The 5,422-nt window shown below is 34.8% G+C and overlaps 1 long non-coding RNA gene across 3 annotated transcripts; it reads right to left on the bottom strand.

Annotated features, from left to right (window-relative positions):
* Positions 1-384: 384 nt before the first annotated feature.
* Positions 385-3,961, bottom strand: LOC113166118. Of its 3 annotated transcripts, none has more exons than XR_003299153.2 (5): positions 3,890-3,961; positions 3,575-3,724; positions 2,730-3,080; positions 2,222-2,386; positions 385-1,836 (listed from the first exon to the last, which is right to left on the bottom strand). It is a non-coding gene; the product is annotated as an uncharacterized LOC113166118 (long non-coding RNA). The 3 variants fall into 3 exon arrangements; XR_003299152.2 differs by having other exon boundaries at positions 2,730-3,084; XR_003299154.2 differs by lacking the exon at positions 3,890-3,961 and adding an exon at positions 3,817-3,883 and having other exon boundaries at positions 2,730-3,084.
* Between the last annotated feature and the right edge of the window lie 1,461 nt (positions 3,962-5,422).

Below are 5,422 nucleotides of genomic sequence, written 5' to 3' on the forward strand. Positions count from 1 at the left end.
AAAATTGGATTCATATGATTCTTGACCCACTTCTGTAAATATTAATCATATAATAAGGTTTTGGCTTTACAGCAATTTCATTAAAAACCTCTTGAAGAAACCCAATTTCCAATGTTCTTTCCATCCTCTGCTTTTTTCTCCTCCTGTGACTGTCCTGTGAGTCGATGTGCCACAAACACAGATCACCGTTATTGTTCTGCAGACTGAGGTTGAACAGAACTTAGCAGATTTTATACATTTTTTATCTGTAATATTTAAATCTTAGTTGTCCCTTACAGTGCCAGTCCCTGACAGATAGAAAATAGCGGCATTGTTTTCATGTCCCCAAGACTACACTGTAAAAAAAAATCTGTGTAATTAACGGTAAAATACTGGCAGCTGTGGTTGCCAGAATTTCACCGCAAAAAATAGGGTGAAAATGTATGACACATTACGGTATATTTAATAAGAAACCGTACATTTTATACTTGGAAACTTTTTTGGTTTACATGAAATTACTATAAAAACACAGGTTTACTGTAAACCTGTTTACGGTAATTTACTACAAAAATAACTGCAATAGTTAAATCTATTGACAGGTAAACTATGTAAAATAACAGGTATACTGTAAACCTATATACAGTTCTTTTTCAGTTATAAACACAGTACAACAGTATACAACATTACTGCATTTTATTGCAAAGATTCACAGTTACGGTAAAATACCGGCAGCTGTGGTTGCCAGAATTTCACCGTAAAAAATAGGGTGAAAATGTATGACACATTATTACAAAGATTAAAAGTTGCGGTAAAATACTGGCAGCTGTGGTTGCCAGAAATTCACCGTAAAAAATAGGGTGAAAATGTATGACACATTATTACAAAGATTAAAAGTTGCGGTAAAATACTGGCAGCTGTGGTTGCCAGAAATTCACCGTAAAAAATAGGGTGACAATGTATGACACATTATTACAAAGATTAAAAGTTGCGGTAAAATACTGGCAGCTGTGGTTGCCAGAAATTCACCGTAAAAAATAGGGTGAAAATGTATGACACATTATTACAAAGATTAAAAGTTGCGGTAAAATACTGGCAGCTGTGGTTGCCAGAAATTCACCGTAAAAAATAGGGTGAAAATGTATGACACATTATTACAAAGATTAAAAGTTGCGGTAAAATACTGGCAGCTGTGGTTGCCAGAAATTCACCGTAAAAAATAGGGTGACAATGTATGACACATTATTACAAAGATTAAAAGTTGCGGTAAAATACTGGCAGCTGTGGTTGCCAGAAATTCACCGTAAAAAATAGGGTGACAATGTATGACACATTATTACAAAGATTAAAAGTTGCGGTAAAATACCGGCAGCTGTGGTTGCCAGAATTTTACTGTAAAAAGTACGGTAAATCAAATAAGGCATTACAGCTGATTGGCATAGATTTTACAGTCAACAATTACTTATAATAAATTCCAAAATAAACATATAAATACATTGTAAAACAACAAACTATAATCATTAAAAGTAAAGGTTGTGCCTTTAAGCATTCTGTGTTGATCTGATCCAGTAAACTGCCCATTTAACTCACAAAGTAGTTTTAAGAGCTTGAAAAACAGCATGTATTTTTAGGTCAATGTACAGTGAAATTAACAATATAAACATCATAAGAAAATGTGGCCACTTGCCCAGGATGAGTAATAGGTCAGACATGACTGAAGATGGTGCTCAACATGGTTTAGAGTCTCTCATGAACGTGATATTCCATAAACTAGAACCCATGATGTATGTTGTCATCATTTCTTCTAGAAGATTCCCAAGATGTCCATAAGGTGCACACTGTGGACTGGCAGGTTTTTCTCTGCAGCCAGAAAACAGAAACAAAGCTAAATTAAAAGCATTATACCCACACACATATATACAGCCTTACATACACAGTTCCAATGAATTTTACGTGATAGAAAGTTGAAGTATAGTTTTGCAGAGCATGTTATGAGTATATGGGCAAAATATAGAATATGACATATTAATCACCAAGCAATCAACAGCATTACCAGCATAAATACTCAGATGTTTCCACTTAGGCAGTCAGACAATTCACTATACTTTAGAGTTCTGGTTTCTTCTGTGTATGATGAAGCTGTTGCTTTGAGAAAGATCAAGTTGAGTCAAGTTGAAATTTTGATTGCATCTTTCTATTTTTTTATTACACTAACATGAATGAGGGGGGCAATAATACAGCTTACCTCTAATTTGTCTAAACATCAGCGGTGTTTAACTCATAAGGTTCACACTTGAATGAAGTCTGAAGTCCTCTACAGATGTGGAATGATGTTCAGGAACTGGAACTTTGAACAGGTCTTGTCATCATTCTCGTTCGTCAAGTATGACGTGGACTGGCATGATCCTCTCTGCAGCCAGAAAACAGAAGCAAATGTTACATTGATGCAGTGTTTAAGCATAATGCCTAAACACAGGTATCTGATATATAGTTTTACAGGTCATATGTTTATCAACAGTATCAGTGTGAAACACAGACACTAACATATTTGTCACTAAGACATCAACAGTACAATGCAACAACAACAATACAATGATACATTCACTGAAGCAGTCACAAAATCCACAGTCACATTCCAGACTGCTCGTTTTTTCTGTGTACGATGAGGCTGTTTTCTTGAGGAACATAAACTCTATGAAATTGAAATTGTGCTTGCATCTACATATTGTTTGCTAAACTATGCCACAGCTTACCTCTAATTTGCCTTGACATCACTGGGGTTGACATGATGGAAAAGAGACATGGAAGGGTGTTCTGAAACTGGAACAGTAAGCAGATGTTGGCACCAGTTTGGCTTTAAGACTTAAGTTGCCCATCATGTTTACGTTCTGGACTGTCGTGATCCTCTCTGCAGCCAGAAAACAACTTGTTAGACAAGGTACTGAAGACAGATAACTAAGACTCAACTAAACAAATAATATAAATTTTTATATTATTTATTTTTTTAATAAAAAATATTAAATATAAATGCAGTTTACTTAACTTAAAAGAGATTGCTAGAGAAATCTCTATGTTCTCGTGACATGTGGCCAGTAGAGGAAGATCTGACTTTGAAAACATTAGTAGATCCTGTTACTGGACAGTTCACTGCTCATTTTCACACTGGTACTGCGCTATTGCCTCCCAACAGTAACGCTAACATTAACAGGAGCAGATACCTTGTGCCTCCACTAAATGTGAGCTTTAAAAGCTCTATATCTACAAAATGTCTCGTTGCAACCAGCTCAACACTTGAATAAACAATGTGGTTCATTACGATGAAGTCTGCCGTGAAGGACTTAGTACTTCAATGTTGTAAGCAGAAATCACAGAATTACATCTACACATTTTGTTGTATACTTAGCTAGCTAAGACAAATGTTAGCTAGCAAGTTAACTTGTAAGATTAGCATTAAGGTTAGCTAGCGGCTACCGTTAAAAACGTTAACTAAATAACGTTTTGGGAACACGTCGTTAACCTCAACTTTAATGTCAATTACAATAACCGTAACTTTTAAGAAGAAAAATGACCGAAACGTTATTTTAAAGCTCAAACTTACCTCCACACATTGCTCCTCCAGGCTAACATTCAGGAGACGCTGTATTCCGCGGTGCTGCTCGGACAGAAGCGGCGCCAACTGTTCAGCGTCCGTTAACATTTGAACCACAGTTTCCCGCTCTCTGAATACGTCAGTGCTCCGTCTGTTAGTCTTTAAATGACGGTGGTTCACAGTTAGTTTGAGAAAATAAAATAAGATAAAATACATTTACAACCAGTAAACCATCTGTTACGGTAACTCACCATGTTTTCAGTGAAGACCCTTAATTAACATAACTCTAAGTATTACGGTGATATAAATGGACCTGGTCATTACCAGTATGGAGGCTGATCCCAGTGTGGGCCGCATTTCAAATCCTATTTATTATATTTCCAGTTTGTGCTGTAGGTACATTAGAGGTCAGAGGTCAACAACAAAACTAATAACAACATAATTAAGACAAACTTTTCCAGAAACTTGATACATGAGATATTTGGTATTTTTCAACACCAATGACTTTAATTTCTTCAAGAAATGTATTATTCATGTTTTAGTTTTCCATCACACATTAAAGCCTTACAAGTGTAGAACATAAAATGACAGATAATAACAGTATATGTAAACATATATTTTATTTCAAAATCAACATAAATACCATATTTTTAACATCTCCTTTCTGTAGAAAAAAGAAAATGTTTTTGTTGAGTTATAAAAGGTTTTAAACCGTAAATTTCAATGTATACATCAACAAAATCTGTAATTTAAACCAAATAATACCATTAATTTTACGATATTTACTTGCTTGTGGACTTACGGTATTTTCCCATTAATTTTAGCTAAATTTTATGTTTTAACAGTAAAACTGTGTGTTTTCTACATACTTTCACAGTAAAATGTAAAGTTACATACTGTTTCTTGATTAACAGTAAAAAAGTGTATCTATTACTGTGATATATTGTTTTGCATTTAACGGTAATATACTGTTGCTATTTAACAGTTTTTTACCGTAATTTCTACAAACATTTCTTACAGTGTAAAAAGGATTGACACTCCCTGCTGTGAGGAATAGCTGAAATCTATGTTGCTGCCTCAAAGGGTTGCACAGATGGTGCAGAATATTTCAAAACCAAATGAATGCCAAGAGATGAAGACAGAATGAAACAAAAAATAAAACTTGTAATCACATTTAAAGCTTATCTGTGAACCCCATCATCACCCTCCTCCAGCTGACTGAGCTCCATGTAGTCAGAAGTGAAAATCTTAGCGAGTTAAAATTATTGTTCTTCGTTGGAAAAGGTGAAAATTAAAGTTTATAAAAGATTCGTTGAGCTCAGTGTCCATGATAACTGGCTACAATCAACACATCCACCAACCACGTTAGAGCAGAACGCTCAACAAGCCTTTGTCACATTCATATTTTTATTTTAGACAAAAGCAGAAAAACAAAGAAGAAAAGTGGGGAGAGCAGCTCCAACTATATGTTTTTATTCTTTTTTCAGTTTGTTAAAATCGAACATTACAGCCAACATATGGTGAAGAATAGAACAGACACAACCGATGAGCCAGCTCATTTTACAAGTTCAAGTTTCAGGTGAGACAGTTACCAGAAAAATATGCATTCATACATTTTCCTTCAATATACACTGGACGGTGAGAAGTAGTCCAATAATTACACTTAAAGTATACTAGATAAGTATATTGAGTTTACTTCAGTGTATGTACCTCAGTGTGTGTTATGAAAACCAGTGGAATACAGAATGGAAAGAAAAAGTCAATTACATGAAAAACTTTTGAATCTTGTCTCCTCTAAGAGCTTGTTAGAAGAAAAAATGTTCAGCTGGATAGAGGTCATTGACAAAACCTAAATAC

This window comes from Anabas testudineus, chromosome 13 (genome assembly GCF_900324465.2).
Source record: "Anabas testudineus chromosome 13, fAnaTes1.2, whole genome shotgun sequence".
Lineage (NCBI taxonomy): Eukaryota > Metazoa > Chordata > Actinopteri > Anabantiformes > Anabantidae > Anabas > Anabas testudineus.